The 21,774-nt window shown below is 38.4% G+C and overlaps 1 long non-coding RNA gene and 1 pseudogene across 2 annotated transcripts; both read left to right on the top strand.

Moving 5' to 3' along the window:
* Positions 1–1,658, top strand: LOC118240134 (annotated as a pseudogene).
* An 18,466-nt stretch (positions 1,659–20,124) lies between these two features.
* On the top strand, positions 20,125–21,028 carry LOC118243046. Of its 2 annotated transcripts, none has more exons than XR_004777160.1 (3): positions 20,125–20,200; positions 20,354–20,395; positions 20,865–21,028. It is a non-coding gene; the product is annotated as an uncharacterized LOC118243046 (long non-coding RNA). The 2 variants fall into 2 exon arrangements; XR_004777161.1 differs by lacking the exon at positions 20,865–21,028 and adding an exon at positions 20,684–20,749.
* Positions 21,029–21,774: the final 746 nt, after the last annotated feature.

Raw genomic sequence — 21,774 nt, 5'->3', positions numbered from 1 at the left:
ATGGGAAACCCAGTGACTCTGTACTGTAAGCTGGAGCAGTCTGCTGGATGGAGGTTTTACTGGTCCAAACACACACAGAACCCTGAGAATGAGAACGACACTGCAACACGCTCCTACACCATCAGTGCAGAGGTGGCACAAGGCTGGTTTTGGCTCAGAGGCTGATATCTGCACACTCTTAGTAAACTACATAGACAGTGTGAGAGGCTTCACTGAATTCCAGCTACAGAAACAAGCAGGATCTCCCAGTGACATCATGTACGAGGTAGCACCTGCATGAGTGAGGGAGGACTGCTGCTTTTACACTGGAACAATAGAGTTAAGAAGACAATACAGTTAACATTACAGTGTTAGGAAGACAATACAGCTAACATTACACTGTATGAAGACAATGCAGTTAACAATACAGTGTTAAGAAGATAATACAGTTAACAATACAGTGTTAAGAAGAGAATACAGTTAACATTACACTGTATGAAGAGAATGCAGTTAACATTACAGTGTTAAGAAGACAATACAGCTAACATTACAGTGTTAAGAAGACAATACAGCTAACATTACAGTGTTAAGAAGAGAATACAGTTAACATTACAGTGTTAAGAAGAGAATACAGTTAACATTACACTATGAAGAGAATGCAGTTAACATTACAGTGTTAAGAAGAGAATACAGTTAACATTACACTGTATGAAGAGAATGCAGTTAACAATACAGGGTTATGAAAAAGATGAAGAACTAAGGACTGAGCTCAGGTGTGTACTGGGTTTGTTTAGGAGTAAGGTGGTTAAATACAGAAATAGCATCATTTAGTTATTTTTAAAGTACTGTAGAGTATGAATGTGAGTATTTTCTATCAGTTAAACCATCAGTTTTCCTGTAGTACAGTGAACAGTTCATGTATGTGGCATTAGTTTAACAGTATTGTGCAACATTTGATTTGTCTCATTTGGCAGATGTGTCTTCGCTAGTCTCTCTGATCATCATTCCTAACAGAACTCAACACTTCAGTGGTCACTCTCTCTCACTGAGCTGTGAGGACCAGAGGAACTCTACTACATGGAGTGTCATGCAATACACACAAGATAGGAGTGTGTCAGACTGTCCATCAGACAGGAGATCAGTTACAAGCTCTACATGCAACATCAGCTCTCTCTCCACAGCCCATACTGGAGTGTACTGGTGTCAGTCTAAGTCTTTAGGGAGCAGTAAACCTGTCAACATCACAGTGCATGGTGGGTCTCCAGTCATTTTATCACAGGAACCATAGGACTATTGATAGAATATAATAACTCTACTACTATATTTGTTTGTAGTATTAGATGAATAATATTTCATGCATGTGAAAATGCCTGTGTGTGTTTTCCCCATTTGATGTTTTCTGCATCTCTTTTTTACAGATGGTGATGTGATCCTAGACAGTCCTGTATATCCTGTGACTGAGGGAGATTCTCTGACTCTATGATGTTTATTGAACAAAACATCTTCTAATCTCATATCCTACTTCTATAAAGATGGATCACTCTGTTGGAACCAGACCACAGGACAGATAATCATCCATACCATCTCAAAATCAGATGAGGATCTCTACCACTGTGAATACCCAGAGAGTGTCACCACAGAGCTGGGTCTCAGTCAGAAATGAGAAATACATTTCATAAGATTTGATTTATTTTACATTATTTCAGTAAACAAAGTGCTCTGAATGTAAATTCAAACTTATGTCACTGCTTCCACAGTCTTAAGTCCTGGATCCAATGGTGTAATAGTTGGACCAGCTGTGGGAATCAGTTTAACCTTGTTGCTCATTATTATACTTATCCTGTTCCTGAGCTACAAGAAGAACAAAGGTTTGAAAGCATCCATTTATCTGTAGCATATGACAGTTATACACAATATAAAGACAATTTACTTATGTACACCATGGTGATTGTGCTCTTGCTGCCAGAAACATTGTCAATTTACAGCATAAAAAGTATTTTTATCCCTTTTCCATGAACTGTTAAATGAAAATGAAAAGTGATCCTATTAACGTTGCAACTGCTTTACTGTGAGAGGAGGTACAGGACCTCTGTCTCCCCCTACTGGACGTCAGGAGAACACTAGCCAGACCACGGGCCAGAGGCAGAGTTGGACTGGCCCTGGGAGCTCTCTTTCAGGAACCTCACTGCTGCAAGCAGGTTGGTCTGTTTCCGCTGAACCCACCAGCTTTTTGTTCAAATAAACACTTTTATTTACACGGCCTTCTTTCCTCTTTAATAGGAGGTGATCTGATTTATGCCAATGTTGGTAACAGGATTACAGGTAGAGTTCATCTCAAATACATTTACTACTTTAATGGCTGCCCTGTTATGTTTGTAATGATTTTACTGCTTCATCCAACAATGACACGTATGCATATGCTGTAAATAATAAAACAAAACACATAGGAAATAGTAAGAACTCTGCATATGTGCAGTAAGAACACTGACCTTTTGCTTTTCTGCTTATCTAAACTGACTTCTAAATATCTGACATCTGATGTTAATGTCAGATAATACATTAACAGGCCCAACCGATGGAACTTACTCAAATAAAAAAGCTGAAAAACTCGAAACTTCACAGTAAAGGTACATACCACCTAATACAAATTATTTTAAAAGAACACAAGACTGAATGGAGGGACACTTAACACTGTCTCTTTTTTCCATACAGTACCACCCTAAATTATGAACTCTATTATTATTATTATTATTATTATTATTATTATTATTATTATTATTTTAATCAGATGATACTATGTACGGGTCAAGTGTTGTGGTTTACTCAAAGGTTTAAAGCAAAAAACCCAAAAACAAAGGAATAAAGACCAATATCAACAAATACTACAATCGTGTGTGTGTGTGTGTGCGTGTGTGTGTGTGTGTGTGTAAGTGAGAGAGTTGGAGAGAAACTAACAGACTGTATCTTGCAGACTTACAGATACAAATATACAATCAGTTCTTGAATGTTTGGAATTTTTGCCCTTGTTTTTTTATGAGCTATAAGGCTGGCATGACTACTGTAACCTTAAGACATGTTGTTTACCACCATCAATAACTGTAACCCAGGGTTATAGTTCATTTAACGATTGCTGACAGATCATTCGCAGTAATATCAGTTGGACACCGGTAGCAGTCACAGTTGATGTACAGTATCTGTTTGGACACACCTACCGAAAATTAAATAATTTTCTTTCATATAGTAATTTTAACCTAATTATATACGTACAAATGCATAGACAACAGTTTATGAGAAAACAAAGATAACAGAAATGCTATAAATTATTCTCAAAACATACCCTAGTCTAAATACCTGAGATAATTATTTATATTTAGCAAGGTAGAGTAGATACCAAGGGATTTATATCAGTTAGGAAAATAGCAAAAGCTCTGAAAGTTGTTTTTGTTTGTTTGTTTGTTTGTTTGTTTTTTGTTTTTTTGGTTACAAATGCAGTGGCCAAAACCACCAGTTGCTGCAATGAAACTGGCTCCTATGCAGATACCCCAGGAAAGGAAGGTACCTCTACTGAAAAGGACAAACATATTAACGTCATTAGCCTAATAAATCACCAGTTAACAGCAACACAGATTTCATCTGAAATACATGCTTTACTGATCTCTAGCAGCTAGCAGGTCTTGGGCAAAAGAACGCAGCCAATGCACACTAGAACACTGGAAATCTGCTCTTTGGTCAGATGGCAGCATGTGTGGTCTGCATTGTGAAACATTATGGAGGGATGTAATTGTGTTTGTGGTGCTATGACAAAAGGTACCCCACAATCACCTGATCAGAACCCTATAGTGTTGGTTTGGGATGAGTTTGGCCATAAACATTTGGCCTGTAGTGTTGGAAATCAATGTATAAATATTACGTGATCCTCTTTGTTAGTATATTTGTCACTATAAATTTCAGAATAAAATGTGCTGTTTTTAGTCGGACTCAAAGATGGACTTTCAAACATGTGTAAAGAAAGCAACCTCTCACTCAAGCAAACCTTTCATCCCTCCAGTTCAAGCAATTTACTCCTTTCACATCCTCTCTCTGAAATATTTTACTTCTCTCACTGAAACCTCTCACTCCTCTTACTGAAACCTCTCACTCCTCTTACTGAAACCTCTCACTCCTCACACTCAAACCTCACATTCTTCTCACTCAAAGCTGTCAGTACACAGCATGTGCATGTAATATGAGCCAAATAATTCCCACCAAATCTGATCTGACTGCTATGACTTTGGAATATTTTAGGCTTTACAGTGTAGCTTGCAGGTGCACAAAGATACTTTAGCATATTTATTTCTCCCCTGGACTCAGTAATTCCACTAATTTACATGTTGCAGCTTTAAAAGATTATGAAATTAGAATGAAAATGAGGGAAAGCAGTTTGTTTCCTCTTTAACAGATGCTGGTGCAGGATCCAGTGATGTGACTTATGCTCAAATTAAAATGAAACCCAAGAAGAAACCAAAACAAACAGGTGGGGCGATGGGCTTGTGTATGAAATATATATACCTTGTTTTTTTGTGGTGAAAGCTAATGCATGTGTGTTCTGTACTGTTAGAGAAGACCAGGGAGGGCACTGATGTGATGTACTCAGAACTGAAACAGAAGTCAGAAAAGGGTAAGCAGTAGAACATCACAACTCCACTTCATAAATGCCAGATAAAGCAAGAAACTGGTTTTATTAAACACTAATTTACTTTTGCTCTTTATTTTGCATCTTGGAAATGTGTAAATTTGTCAGTGTTTCTAACAACATTAGTGACAAACGTGGCAACAAAAGTAGTGAAAATGTTCTTTTATATACTAAGTGATAAGATGCCAATGGAATCTGGACAATATAGAAATTCCTCGGGAAGACATAATCCGTGTTTTCTCTGGCCTCTGGGAAATTATAGACCACACAAAACACATCATTGTAATTGGTTGAGGACAGTAGTTTGTATTGGGTTAAGCTTTATAGTTAATGAGAGTAGTCTGTGTGGAGTTAAGCAGTGGAGTGTCTGCCTGATGGAAGACTACAGGGTGTGACTGGAGGCCTGTAGTGTGGGATGTCTGAGTAATGCCCTGCAGAGTTCTTTAAAAGGATTATGATGGTAAATGACTGTGGGGAAAGAATGAGGTTATTTTCTCTCTTTCACAGATGGTGCAGAACCCAGGGATGTGACTTATGCTGAAATTGAAATGAAAACAACGAAGAAACCAAAACAAACAGGTGAGACTGAGATTGAAAAATTGTATCTGAATATACTCTGTTGTGAATCATAGATTCATTTTTGCATTTAATAGACCGAATGCTTCCAGCTCCTGTGGTGTTAAAAAAGTCACTGTGGTAGTTGTTCTATAAGATGTTACTTTATTGTGTGAAAGCTAATTCATGTCTGTTGTGCACTGCTAGAGAAGACCAGGGAGGGCACTGATATGATGTACTCAGAACTAAAACAGAAGTCAGAAAATGGTATGCTTAGAACATGAGTGATAGAGGGCAGTGGTAGCTCAATGGTTAAGGTCCTTGACTTGTAATGGTATGGTTGACCAGTTGCCACTGTTGGGCCTCTGAGCAAAGCCTTTAGCCCTCAGTTGCTCAAGTTGTACTCAGTCATAATTGTAAGTCGCTTTGGATAAAAGCGTCAGCTAAATGCCATAAATGTAAACAGCTCTGCTTCATAAATGCTGGAATGTGGTGGTGGGCAATTGAACACTGAGCACCATTTAAAATGTATTTATTTACTTAATTTTCACTTTTGAAGAGAAAAGTACAATAGTCACAATAGTAGCAACAAAACTAGTTAAACTAAATAAATGAATGTAAACTCACTGCTAGGTGATGGGGGTTAGAATGTACACTGCTGGGTGATGGGGGGTAGAATGTACACTGCTGGGTGATGGGGGTAGTGAGCATGAGGGGAAAAAGATGAGACTGTCAGTGTGTGTGCTAATATACTGATATGTCTATATACATATGAATGTCTGTTCTGTAGGTGTGTGTGTGTGGAAGCAAGAGAACAAGTATGCATGTGTGTGTTGAGATGCCTGTGAATAGATGTTGCATGGTGCTGCTCAAGGATGTACTGCACCATAATAAGCTCTACACCACTGTACAGCTGTATGATCTTATCGAGCTGTGCCCACTTTCTGAAAACTCCAAAGTGTCTCTCTTTGCCCTGTGCTACTGCTGCTAGGGTAGCCAGCATTTCTGCTTTCTGTGTGGGGGCCATGGCAGGGCCCATGCCAGTAATGTTAAGTGGCCCCTAATAAACCTGGATGGGCTTCATGGGATGGTGGAGCAAGAAGGAAACTGGCATTTATTGGTGACTTCTTGCCAAGAGTGTTTAATGGGTGTTTAAATAATATAATACATAAGATGTTTGTTATATTAATACTATATCAGAGAATACCTAAGGACAAACAAGAAAGCAGACAATAGAAACAGGGTTGTGGAGAGCAGGTAAGATTAGTTTGGTGGTAAGTTTTAAGTTTTGAGATTTGTTTTGAATGTGCAGAGAATTGGATTGACAGACCTGTAGGAGGAGCAGCCTGGAGATGAGGAGTTAATCTGGAGGATGCTTGATCACCAAATTTATGGAGGTTGGAAGAAGGAACAGTTAGCAGATCAGCTGAAAATGAGCAGAGAGTACAGCTGGGTTTGTGAGGAAGGAGAAGGTCAGACAATCAGGAAGGAATGAAGTTATTAAGAGCTTTGCAAGTGAGCATAAGGATTTTGAATTGGATGCAATATTTTACAGGAAGTCAGTGAAAATCTTAGAGAACAGGTGTAATATGGTTGTGACAGCGAGTGTGAGTCAGAAGGTGCAACAACATTCTTGACCATTTGGACTGTTACCTACAAGAAGAGAAATACAATACTCCAAGTGACTAAAAACAAAGTCATGCACAAGAGACACAGCAGCAGGGTTAGAGATATTACGATATTGGCTATATTACAAAGATGAAAGTAGGAGGTTTTAACAACAGAACTGACATGTGTATTAAATGAGAAAGCTGAGGTGAGGGTGACACACAAATTGTTACCAGGATTGCATTATGTGGAATATGAACAAATTTCAGAGTCGTATATCCCATTTCAACAATGTTTTGCTCACTAGGGGGTATTCTGCAGTGTTTTTAGACATTGAGTCAGTGTAAAAGGCTTTGCATTCTACCTCTTTTCCAGGTGATTCCACTAAACCCACCGATTCAACATATGCTCAGGTTAGCAAAAGACACAGCAAAAAGAATAACAGGTAAGAATGATTCATTACAGACATGTTGATAAGACAGTTCACTAGCAATTCCTTAACATTTCCTAGATGAGAATGTAGGGTATTCTTAAAGATGTGCCTTATAGGGCATATCAAATTAACATTTGATCATTATCATTTATTATTGTATGTTAATGTTTGTTTGCTGTCATAAAAAACATTGCTATTAAAAACCCATTATTATTCCAAAAATGGAACTTTATAGGACACAACATTTCTTAACATATACTGTATATTTATAAGTTTGTAGGACAGGTCTATTGGTCCTGTCACGGAACGCTCGGCTCCCGCGAGGCACGTGGTTTGGCCAGCTATATGCAGTAGCAGGACCTTCGTATGTGGCCACGCCTGCACACACCTGTACCTCGTTTGTCTGTGTATTTAAACCCACATCAGGGAATGCACCATCGTTAGTCATTGTGGATGTAACGTAATAAATGTTTGATGTACTGTTCTTTTTGTCAAAGTTAAACGTATCTCTGTTTCTTGTCCATGTTTAATGTTAATTGTTGAATTCATTTTTTTAGTTGATTTTTATCTTGTAACTAATTTACTTAAGCAGTGCAAAGTAAAAATGTAATGCTTGAGGGCTAAGGCACTGAATTAATGCAAAAATATATATTTTTCCAAACACAAAAGTATTCATGTTCTGTTCTTCTTCACACGAATGGTAAAATTCTGCTCGTTGGCCAAGCAGATATTTGGTTTATTCATATTCCACACTAGCTCAGTATCTAATCAAATGCTGCACTTTGTTAAGAAATAGCACTTCGGTGTCTTCAGCACATGGGTCTGGGTATGTGTGAATGGTCATGATCAGCACTTAGAAACTGCATTCAGAGAATTTTAAAAGCCAGTATGGTTTATGTGAAAAGTCAAATATATTTAAATGATTAAATGAAAATCCTCATTTTAACCACAGGATGGTGTAATAAATTTAGCAAATCCTTTGTAGAGGGCCTTCAGTGTCAAACTTTATTAGAAAGTATAACTGCAGTCCAGGAGATCTGCTGCCTTGCAGAGTTTAGTTCCAGCACATATGATTGAGCTAATCATGCCTTTTAGTATTATCTGATTAACTGATTAGTAGAGCCAAATGTGTTGGATCCAAACTTCATTTTCCTAACATATAAGAGCATGCTGTGTAGGTGCAGCACTATGTGGTAGCTGCACCATCAAGGACAGAAGACCCTACAGTGGTCAGTGAAGACAGCAAAGAGTATCATCAGCATGTTTTTGTCCTCAGTCAGTATACATTAAACACTGCAGAGCCACCAGCATTGTAGAGGACCCCTCCCACCCCTCCCATGGACTATTCACCCTATCATCTGGTAGAAGGTACGGGAGTATCCGAGCTATCTCCACTAGAATGTGTAAGAGCTCAAACACCCATTGGACTATTGTTCAGTAACATTCAGCTGCTACTGTACACTGCATACAGCAAATCAAGCCACATTGCTCAGACTCTATTAGAATATTTTCTTTAAACCAGTCTGTGCCATGTTGCTACAAGTGATATTTACAGTAATTATGTAGTCAGTACTGTGTTTTTGCACTGTCCTGTATCCTGCACTGTGATGTGTCTTTCTACTTGTGTTTATTGTTTTGTCTCTGAACTTTATGTTGCATGTTGAACAATGAGTCCTGGAGGAATGATATTCATCCTATGGTATACTGCAAATAACTTAGACGACAGTAAAGGCCAACTTGACTATATGCTTACATAAGACTCTAACACTGCATGTATGAATGTAATTCTTCACCAGTGGTCATGTTAAATTACATTGAAAAAATACACATCTCTTCCACAGGAGTAAGTGTGAAGTTTGTGGTTGACCACTGTATGTGCATAAAATAGGTCAGAGCAGCTTGCGGTAACAGTAGACCACTGTACACTGATCACTGAGATCACTGAAATCAGATTTAACCATTTATTTTACAATAGGAAGGAGAAAAAGGCAGATCAGTGTGTGGAGAGTCAAAGAGACCCACATTAACTTATTTTCAAAGAGTATCATCTATGCCCCACATCCTCATTAGCAGCTGTTGCTACTTATTGTGAACTTTGAACATGCATGCATAAATAGTTACACACTGTTGCATGCACTAGAACAGCAAGAATGCCTCAGTCTTTTTTCATTTATTTAAGTACAATAAAAGGCATAAACTCTTGCAGCAAACCATCTCATTTTGGGGTCAGCCAAACACCACAACCAAGACTGAACAGAAAATGTAATGTCCAGTCTGCAGTGTGATAGTGTGGGAACAGTCACTGTTTTTAAGCCTCCCTGAGTGTATCTGAGTGCTTTAGTAGTGCTTTCTGGATGCCAGCAGCTGAAAAAGAGTGTGTCCTGGCTGTCTGTTGTACGTTGTATTTTTTGGTGCTTATTCTGGCCCTGTGAAGAGGAAGGTTTCATGCATAGGCAGGTAATCCTTGTCATGTGCACACACCCATTAGGCTTTACAAGGTTCGGGGTCCTATTATGGTGTATCTGTGTTGAATGACAGGCAGATTAAAGGACAGCCAGGGTCCTACAAGTGGGGGTTCACATTTAAGTGCGTGCTATAAGTTGGTGCTAGCAGTAGATGCCATTTGGATATGGTGCTACGAGGGGGTCGTGGGGGCCTCGTGTATGCTGAACATGATGGGTGAGCACTATTAGGGCATCTTTCCCTTTGGTAGCAAGGAGTGTATACTGCTTTGAGGCTTTGGAGTAATTCACATGTGTATTTTACTTTGGTCCTATTATCAGTCCCTGGAAGTTTGTAGTAGTTGAGTAGCTTGTGTCCTATGAATTCTCAGTCATGTGACCTTATTGCATTGTGATATGTATTTAATAAACTTTGCATATGCTTTTGCTCTTTGGAAATTGTTTTCTCTCAGTCTTTTTGAGCAATATGCCACCAACCACTACATGTGCCTGTGAAGAGGTCACGTGACCTCACCACTCTTTGTAAGTTCCTGTGGTTGAGATCATGATGACCACTGCACCAGGAACCCATGCAGCTGTACAGGATTCTCTCCATGGTGAATCTGTACAAGTCAGTGAAACCACACACATATTTAGGCAATGCATGCAAAAATATTTGTTGCATACATGTGCTTGATAAACATTCTCATTTATGTTGCTGATATTTGTCTTCTCATCCACCAACAGCAAATATTTATAAATCAGAACATAAGACACACAGTAAATGTGGAAAATGTTTTGTCACTTTGTCCCATACAAGCAGAAGTCCTGACGAAGAAAAACAGTGATAAAGGACAAGTAAGTCCCTTTCAGGAAATTGATTCAGGAAATTAATCTGTGGAGGTCTGTCTCTTCTTCATCACGTGGAGGACTGCCTCTTCTTCTTCAGGTTTCATACCTATATGCTTACAATACATAATGTACATAGTAGCACTTGCATAAATTATATCACAATAATATACTCCCCTTATTAATGTTTTAATACATTAATAAATGATCAAACTGTTCTATTAGCATATGGGAGTTGTGCAATATAATTGTAACCGTTTGCTCATACAATTTCTATCAAGAGAAAATGAGGAATTTGGTTTAGGATGCCCCAGTTTTTATTTGTGCAAAATATGGTCATTTGTGTCAAATAAACATATGGGTATTTAATACCTTTGAAGCCTGCTTTGATATGTTTAGAATTAACTTATTATTTTACAAGATGCAGTTGTGGTGTCACTATGATGCTGTAGTGTGTGAGAGACCATCTGATCTAAAAAATCAAACTTAGGTCTCTTACCCCAAGATAATCAATACAGTATATTGATCCACGTGTACAAACATTATAATCAACATTTCAGTGTGACAGCACAGCTATACATGTGTCCTTAGAATAACCATTCCAGCTTTTACTTGATAGATAGCGTTGGCTTTTACTAGATAAATAGCTATATAGGTTGCTCTGACTCTCTTTTTATCTATGCTGTTCCATAGGCTACTTGTCAAAGTTTCAGTCTTACCACTCAGATGTCTAAAAGAAACTGACACATTTGCAAATTGGAAATTCAATAAAAATGTGATTGCTTTGTATAGCAAGGCAGAGGTTCATGAAATTTGAAAAGCCAGTTTAAAGGAAGATTAAATATAGATACTGTTAACAACAATTGAATTTTCAAGATCCTTGAGTCCAACAACAATACTATGTGCTGTAGTATTCTCTTTATTCTCTGCCTTTGATTGTTTCACTCATTTGGTTTAAGCTCATTTTGACACATTGTGATACTGATACACCTGTGAGAAGTTGTTGCATTTGCATGGGGTTGTGTTGTGAGGGCTGTCGTACAGATGTTCTCACCTCTCAGCCTCTTCATATCTATTAGTGTCCTTCATTCTGGAGCTCACATGCTACAGAGATTTATGTTGTCTATAAAAGGAGCTGATCGCTCTAAATAAAATAATAATAATGACATTTTAAAAATGTAATAATTACTAATGTGTTTGTGATTTTCAACTCATCCCAATGAAAAAGACAGATATTGCAACAAAGACATTTTCTTAAAACTATTCATATTTATTTAAAATGTTTAACCTCTTAATAAATATGTTAATAAGAACACTTTTTTGTATAGATAGATACATTTAAAAAATGAAAAATGCATGAAATATTTGTTTCATAACTGTGAATAAAATATTAGAACAAATTAGGACAAAATGTATTAATTCTCTATAAATCATAGATTGCGGGGGTTTAGACAGTATGGGTTTAGATCGTGCTGCTATTTGTACCTTTTCAAATACCTACAGGAAACAAGTATATATTATTACACAGCAGATCCACGGTGAGTGAGCAAATTAGGTTTTTTTTTACCCAAGCTGAAGCATGAGAAAATGGTCATCTGCTAGCCACAAACAGCAATGAGAGCCCTTCATGGTGCTTCTTAGTCTGGTACACTGCTTCAGGACATGTGCCTTTACGTATGCTGTACATCAGCTAAGGCACATAATGACTTTCTGAAAGGACAAGGCTTTGTACAAAGTCTATAAAAGCTTCTCAGACAAAAAAAATTACTCATTTGTACAAAGTGATACATAAATTGTATCATTAAGTAGGCTTGTTTTTAGATCAAATGATAGCATTCAGTATACTGGCCATATCAGTAGGTTTCAATTCAGCTTTTATAAGTATCTATGTACTGTATAGAATTTAGAATATGTATAGAATAAGAAGATTGACGGACACACTAACTGGAACAGGCACAGAAACCAAAGGGGACAAAATGACTGGTCCAAACAACGTGACAGGGATAGACACAGTGACTGGGACGGGTACAACATTATTTAAAAAATTAACGTGTCCAGGTACGCCGGCGAGAGCTCTGGGCCCCAGTTGTTGGCTGGCCTGCAGTCCAACCCGCCTGTGGGAACTCGCCCCTCGTCGATTTGGGGGCCGGCTACCTTTGCTGTCCTGCCTCAGGAGGCGCTCCAACCACCTTTCCCGTCTCTGGGGTGGGCACTGGTGCTGCCTCCTTCCTGCCTCTACGAGAATTCGGGACGGGCGCACGAGTTCCGTGGTGTGACGAGTCGCATAAACAGAAACACGTTTTATTTTCACATATAACATACACGACGTAGCACGCAGGCTAATGGGGTCAAACACCGACAACAGAGACACATAAACTAATGACAATGAGGAGCAGGTGTGAGACACAGGGAGGGCGTGCCAAATTGACGAACACACACACACACACACACACACACACACACACGAGGAGATGTTCGAGGGGACGGGCCGTACCGTGATACATATGGGGTAATGTTTTTAATGTGTTTTATTCTGAGCTCATTTGGGAGGGCCTTATACCCTCAGCAGTCCAGAGTAAGACAAACCATATGCTAAGACAAAGCATAAATTCTAGAATGAATGGACCCATACATATTTGGAAACTCACTAAGCTGTGCAGGTTAATGTCACCTGCAAAAGCCATACAACCATATCCACTGCATCACTGCATCACCTGTCTGTGTCAAAAACCTTTAATTAAATTTTTGGATTCTATAACTTTTTTAAAAAAATGATCATGATTTTTCATCTTATTTTATCTTGAAGTAGGCTGGATGATGTTAGAAAAATGTAAATAAATCATTTTCCAGACCTGTAATGTTACTCCTTTTTTCTTGAGGACAGCTTCCTCAATAATGACATGCACACAGGGATGTTTAAAACAAGCAGTGCTTTAATCAGTTAATTGCCAGATACATAAAAGAAAGAGCAGTAATCTAGCACTGCTGTGATAATGTGATCATATCAGTTCATAATATAGAAAATTGTCTTGAACTGATAAAGCTGCAGCATCTCAAGAGAAGCCTCTTTTTCTCTCTGTACATTACTAACACTAGCTAGTGAACTACAAGCAAAATATTTAGAACAGAGAAACAGAATTAATAGAAATGAAGCATTCCTGGTATATTAAAACCAATAGTACCTTAGTAAGAGCTCTCCAACCCTGTACATTAAAAGCAGAAAATAATTAGGCCTACCATAGCTCATACTTAGCATGTGGTCATACACACAAACTAACTCAGCAGTGCGCAGACAGCATTGCTATTTTTGATAAAGTGAAGAAGATAATTGTAACGTCTGTGACGTTGGCGGCTCAGAGGACGCGAGAGGCGGGGTTGCGAAAAAGTGCTATTTATTCTCCATCAGGCTTTCAACGATGGATGCACTTAACAAAGCACAAAACAGAAATAGTAATCTTCTTCAGTGGAAATGCAGAGACTCTTCTTGACTGACGTGTCGTAGGACCACTAATGTGCAGCCCCATCTCCTGGGATCTGTAGGTTTAAATAAAGGTGGAAGCAATAAGGGAACAGGTGAACACTAATCCATATTCTGGAGATTGTGTGCGGGGCAGGTAAGAGGTTTGATCCCTAGCAGGAGTTGGCGTGTCCCTCCTGCTAGCCGGCCAACCAACCGTGACACTTGACTGACCAAACGTAATCGCTTGAAATGACTCAAACAGTGTCTATGTGCAAATGATTCACATTTGTAAATCAGTATATATGAACAAATTACTTTGTGTAGTGATTAGAACTAGTGGTGGATGAAAAAAAAACCAACTACAGATATTTGTGGTAAAATATTACTGCCAATTAAATACTACGTAGGCAGTTGTCTGTTATGGACCTCTGTTCCATTTCCCCTCATTAATAGTGATATATACAGCTAATAATAGGTATCATTACTCATAGCTAGCTAATTAAACATACCTGTGGCTTAATCTGATGGTGAAGTCTTAAAGGTTGAAAACATGCCTTATTGAGGCAAGCAAAATGGAGGAATAGCTTGCTTCTTTTGTTCCAGAAATGTAATAAATCAGGATATGAGGAAGATGACGAATCGTGTGACACTTTCAAGATTTTTTGAAGATTTTTCCAAACATACTTAGCTTGAGTGAGTTCTTGTGTGTCCAAGCAGTTGGGCTGCTGCTGAACATGTGAAAGCAAATTAGTTAAATAAAATGTGAGGAGTGGATGAATTAATATTTAGGCAATTCACTAAAACTCTTCATCTTGAGAGAACAAATGGACTGCAAAGCAGTAAGCATATTTTCATACCTAAAGACTCTCTCTGTGTGTCCCTCTGTTTCTCCCAGCATCTCTCTCTCTCTCTCTCTCTCTCTCTCTCTCTCTCTCTCTCTCTCTGTGTGTGTGTGTGTGTGTGAGTGTGTGTCCACACATGTACTGCCAGTCATCAGACAACCAGCAGGCACAGTAAGCCCAAAAATGCTAACTAGTGAACTACAAGCAAAATGGCTAACTGCCCTCAAGGTCAAGGTCAGAAAACTCCTCACACTGCATGCAGTGATCCATCCATCCAAAATCCAAAGATTACAACCTTTCTACAACCTGAAAGACAGGGAAGGACCCTACAAAGTGTAAAATGCATTGTCCAAGTTGACACATGAAACATCTATGAATACATAGAAACATTGAACCCCAAATGTGAGCTGATGAGAAAGTGCCTCAAACACACAGGGGACATGTATATCATATATGTATATCTTAGAATGTACCACTTACAGATAACACAGGTGAATGATATAAGACAATCCTACCAATGGCTGGAAGAGGCAGGACTGAAGGACATGCTGGTAAGAACAGAATACAGTAAGAAACTCAACCAAGTGATGGGGATCATATACAGCAATAGATGCAAGACATATGAGCTGGACAGCCCAAGTCCTAATAGTAAGATCCACAGAGAACGGAAGGAAACAACCAAGATCCAGTGGAATCTCTAGCCAAGAACTCATTTTAATAAAGAGATCTAAAAATGTCTTGATCCTTTAAAGCAGTGGTTGAAAAACTCATCATTAAAAGGCCAGAGTAGCTACAGGTTATATATCATCTAAGAGGGTGGGACCTTTGTATATATGACTTCCACAGTGACACACTGTGAGCTTGTGTAAAGCTTTGTGGTTGACTAGTGCACTGTGTATTGCTCAGTGTGCACAAAGAGCCCTCAGATCAGTCTGAATGGTTGATCATCCCTGCAGTAGCGTAAGAGGAAACAAAGACATCAGCATGTAGAGGGTCAGCCTGCCACATTGCAGTTTGGAGAACCACATCGATAAACCACTTCCTATTCTGCAGCTCGTACCACTTCTGGACTTTGAATATGCATGAACAAAAAGGTCAAATCATCCAAACTGGAACAGTAGAAATGCATTTTTACACAGAAGTATAACAATGTATAAAGGGTCTCATTAGCTCTTGCAGCAGGTCTTAGTAGGTAGGTAGGTAGTAATTAAAAGTAGGATATGTACAAAAAACATAATGAATACATAATCCATATTTGACAATTTTATTAGTACAATTACTTATCAAACAAAACTTTAGTTTGACACAATTATAGATTCTGGCTAATGAGAACAAAGTGTATGTGTCCAGACAACATCCACACAGCACACTAAAGTAAATGCTTTAGTTCTTCCCAAACATTACACTACACTGCAATGTCCTTATTTTGCAATAAAACTGTTGCCACTCTCATATCACCTTTCCATTACTGCATAAACTTCTATATTGCAGTGTCTTAGAGCTTGACTGTATACTACACATAATGTTTTATTCAGTGTAGATTTGTAGTGTTATTGAACTGTACATTGTTATTCAAGGTAAAGCACTGAACTCACACACCTGTGGGGTATAAATAGTCGTGCTAATAATGAGGTACAGGTGAGGGTGGTCATTGAAATGTGTACTGTGTGTGCTGTGTGGATCTGGGATGGTATCAGCCAAGGCATGACATCTCTTTAGAATCATAGCAGTGTCTTTTACCATGATGTATCATTTATCTTACCATTCTTAACATGGATGATATTGGAAAATATCATATATAAGATTTGTTTTCACTATAGCACTTCTATTCTAATATACCACCAAATTCAAACACATAATTGAAGTTGATTAATATTAAGGCTACATGCTGATTCTTGATCTGATACTACAGAGACACAACAGTGCAGAACCTAAACTAAGTCACCAAAATACAAACTGAAGTTTTTACACACTATAGATACAGATCACCTTTAACAACACAAGTTCAGGTGAGGGTCTGGTGTAGAGTTTTTATTACTACTTATCTGAGTCTTTGGCTACATAATAGTATTGGTTTATGCGGGGGCTCCTAATTTCAGTTAAGGCTTCTCCACATTCTGTTTCTCTGTTCATTAAACACTTAGATTCTTCCACTTGTGGCTGTGACCAACAAGCTGCAGGAGTGGCTCTAACAGATCTCAGAACTGACAACATCGATTTGATGTTGCACAATCCTAGGAACAGAAAAAATACACCAAAAAGCAAACATTTGTTTAGTTTAATTAATGTTGTTCTTATGACTAAACAAATTCAAATATTTATAAACAAGTGATGGTTCTCATAACGCACATACAGCATGTTACTCATTACTTAATGGATTTATATTATTGAGCCATAATCTTGTAATGAAACGATGCTAATTTTTGTTTAATCGTTTAATCACCTTTAAATAACAGTCAATGCAATGCACTGTGGGTACAGCCCAAAAAAAGTTATACTGTAGTTATTGGGCAACTTGCATGTTGCTGCTTTGCATCACTGCATGCTACTATGCTTAACAAAATGAATTCCCAAATTCAGCCAGACAGTGGTGCGCTGAAACTATTTAAGGTGGTTATAACATTGGTTCACAGTGCACATGTTTGCACTGTCTAGTAAATGACACCTGGACAGGAGGGAGCTCCGCCCCCTGGATCAGACGGGTTTACCAGAACAGAGAAAGAGAGAGGAAGTGAGCAAGGACAAGCCATAGGTAGTAAAGGAGGCTAGTCTGGTTTCACACTGTATATGACATGAACCTACGCGTTTATAGCACCATATAAAAGTACCCAAAGCAACTTTTACACCAAGTCAACACACCGGTGAGAAGCAGAAGCCAATTACACACAGTGTACTCTCAACCACAGCCCTGGGGGGACTGAATCAGGCACAGGAAGAGGAGAGAGGACAACAGCCAGGATCAAACACCATCTGAGCATACAGGCATACAGTTATACACACACACACACACACACACACACACACACACACACACACACACACACACACACAATAACTCATTGCACTGGTATGTAACTAATCAAGCTCTTCAGTAGCCTCTGTATAGAAATGTCTGTAATAAATTCTACTAGGTAGTACATCTCCAGGACCAATAATTTTAATCACTTTTTTCATTTTATACTTGACCTATTTATAATTACTCTAATTATTATAATAATGTCGTGGTGTTGCTATGCTGCCTGATAACACTGTGCAAAGTCATGAGAAGAGCACAGTGCTTCAGTAGAAGCTGTTTTACGGTTTCAGGAAATGTGTGGTCCTCCTGCTCTGAAACACGTCTCTTTCAGTGTGTAGCTACAGACTCTGAAGATGCCCCCTTGATGACAGTGCGTGTAGATGAAGACCCTGAAGATGCCCCCTTGAGGTGTCTGTTTTGTCTATGTTGACTAATATTCTTGTCTCGTGTATTTACCTTTATGTATATTTGCACATCGGAGTTTGGAGAAATGTAATCTCGTTCAGCTGTGCACTACTTGTATCGTCAAAGTCAGTCAACTTAAACTGATGTCTGAATGACAGTAAATTTATCATTAATCCATTTGAACGTGCTGTAGTACTTGATTCCATTCCTTTAGCACTAATCCAAGCTGTATTTACATATTTCCAATATTACTTTCTTAAAAATATTGAAAGTGCCTTTGTAACATCCATTGAAGGGAGCATCACACCTTGCTCTGTTAAAACAAATGATTGAGTAGAAATAAATCTAGAAAAGGGGTGATCATCAAGTTTCAACTTGGACCTCTTCCTATATTTGAGATATTTAGCTGTTTGTCAAGTGCACTTCATAGAATTCATTTTGAATTTACACTTCTGCATATAGTCACACAAGCATTCTGTAAGTCTTGCTTGTTTTTGGAGAGATGGTGCCAACTTCCTCTGAACTGTGTAAAAAAATAAAATAAAATCCTGGATCATATGACCAGCCAGTGAGTTATGATGGACGTCCAATTACTGAACTTTTGACCTCTGTTGTTTCTTATCTCTAAAAATATATGACAATATCTTGAAGTTTGTTTTTGACTCCTGTAGGTCTAAAGTCATTTTTCTTCTTAGTCACACTAAGAGACCTTTTGAAATATTTTTCGTCATACCATAACTCGAATTCAGTCCATCTATTGGAATGTGTGGCTGCCTGATTTGCGACTACACAAGGATGTTAAACCATTTGTATTGTGCGTGGTTATTTGCACATGGAGGCAGTTTACAAAGGTGGACACTAGAGGGCGCTAAAAGCCCACAGTAGTTGCTTACTATATCTCGGCACAATAAATTAAACTGCGGAAACTCCAACACCGTGTCTATTCAATTGCTGTGGCTAGTTACTCTGTCATGTACCTTAATGTGGCCTTACAGGCTATAGATGTAATACTTACATTTACCTGATGCTTTTATCCAAAGAGACTTACATTAGGCCTAAGTACAACTTGAGCAGTTGCGGGTTAAGGGGCCCAACACTGGCAACCTTCCGATTACAAGTCAAGTACCTTAACCACTGAACTACCACCGCCCTAATTACGTATATAGACCTACAATTATGACGTAGACCGATTCAAAGACCTTACATAGACAAACTACATGTACTCAGTTATTGTATTAATAGCCTGTATGCCAATTACAGATCATAAAGTGAAAGTTTTTCTGTTGACTAGATAAGGCCATAATTTTCAAACAACCACTTCAGTCCTGAATGATCACGTCTATGTAATGTCCATGTTTGTTAGATATGCATTTCCTGGCAATCGACCAAGTAATGCAATAACTAGTTAGGTTGCTGTGTGTTAGTTGGGAATTTGCTATAGCAATGATGTAATGCAGCCAGAACGTGTGCTGTGATCTTCTCTCTTACAGTGGCCTGTAGTGAGATGAAATTCCTAAACATTTTAACATGTACTGCTAATGTGATGCATATTTAAGGCTGGTTCAGCTCTATCAGCTGAACAAAGTATAATGTGCTGTTGAATGTGTGCTGTTTAACAGAGTTCTGTGTTCCCTCTTTTCTAGTTCTTCCTTCTGAGTCAGCTACAGTGACAGTGAAGTGTCATGATGCTGCTACTATCCCCTGCAGTCAGATGTGTTCTGGTCTGGTTTCATGGACTTTGTTCCATAAACCACATGACCTTCTGGCTCACTGTGACCAGACATCCTGCCAGTCAGAGCAGGGATTTCACATGTCTCATGAGCAGTACCTGAAGGGAGATCTCTCACTCACCATCACTGATGCGGATTTCACTAAGAGTGACTTTTACACCTGTGAATGTGATGGTGTAGACATCTGTGATGTGCAACTACAGGTTGAGGGTAAGTGTCCTCCTTTATTGCCCCAAATAAAATATTTGCAATTGGAGAATAAAAAATGGCTCCATTTGGTGGTTCTGTCTGTATCCATTTCATTTTGTTAGTAATGATTCTATCCATGTGATTTGTTTGCTAATAAGTCTGGTGTCATTGTAGGAACCAACACAAACACCACAACAACGTTGCCTCCAGTAAACGGTGAGTATTTATTATAATCTGCTGTTTTACATGTTCTTTATATAGAACTATATACATTAAGACAACTAATGGTGTGAATAATTTTTAAAGCTCATTACCTGAACAGTAATGTGACCTTTCCTATAGTTAGTTTTTCTCTCACATATGCTTATTTATTTATATGCCTACCAGATAACAGTGAAACCACATAAATAGAATTTGCTGTAACACATTAATATTTTGCTGCATGTGTAGTCTGAGGTTTAGTATTTAAATGTAAAATGCTGAGGGATCTGTTTCTCTGTTCAGGTGTAAATGAGAGCTGGGTGTACAGAGACTACATCTGGCTCATGGGGATGTTTGGGATTGTTGTGGTGTTGCTATGCTGCCTGATAAAACACTGGGGGGGGGGGGGGGAGTCAGGAGAGGAGCACAGTGCTTTAGCAGAAGCTGTTGTACGGTTGAGGGAAAGTGTGATCCTCCTGCCCAGGAACACACCTTTCAGTGTGCAGCTGCAGACTCTGAAGACGCCGCCTTGACGACAGCGCTTTAAGGTTTTATACCATTTGAAGGACGTGAACACATGGTTCATTCCTCACTTAGTGACACGTAATGATCTGTTGTTTCTTGGACCATCGTGGAGCCTCGCCACAAACCAACCGATCAGAGCAGAGCTCATTCAATTATAACAATTTTATAAGTTCATTTTTAAAAAGTCATAAAGACAAATGTTTAATGTACAATTACTGTTTGATTCTTAAAAATACTAATAAATCGTTTTAATATAATGACTTGCAGTTTTATGTTGAATTTTTAATACTGAACAGAATCTTATGAATATGTAAAGCAATCTAACATAAATTGTAAATATTTCTAAATGATTAACTTATTGTTCTTTCATTTTAGCATTTTAGCAAGACCAAGTCCAGCTCAACTTGGTATGTGGAAATGTCAAAGATGCTGCGTCAAGTTGAAATAAAATGCAGCCTGTGTAGGGATGGTACCCAAAGCAGGACCTGACAGCTCCTGTGGGACCTTCTTAGCATCTCACATCTGTGGTTATGCAACGGGCTGAAACGAAGGGATTATATTATATGGTCATCATACAACTCCAACAGTTTTGCTCAAAACATTCTCAGTGTAGTATCAGTAGGAACATTGCATTAAAAGATGAATATTTTTAAACTACATTTATTTACAAACATTTTGTAGGTTTTTTAATTTAGTTCACAATCAATAATTAAATTAAAGGCAGGGCCTGGGATGGCAGAGAACTTCCTGAAATACATGGAAGTCTAGTGGTCACAAAAGAAACTAGACAAAAGCTTGTTTTTATCACTTTTTTCATTTTATATTTGACCTGTTTATAATTACTATAATTATTATAATAATGTTCAGGT

This window comes from Electrophorus electricus, chromosome 19, assembly GCF_013358815.1.
Source record: "Electrophorus electricus isolate fEleEle1 chromosome 19, fEleEle1.pri, whole genome shotgun sequence".
Classification (NCBI taxonomy): domain Eukaryota; kingdom Metazoa; phylum Chordata; class Actinopteri; order Gymnotiformes; family Gymnotidae; genus Electrophorus; species Electrophorus electricus.
The sequence above is the reverse complement of the archived record's forward strand: the minus strand, read 5'-3'. Positions and strand labels throughout refer to the sequence as shown.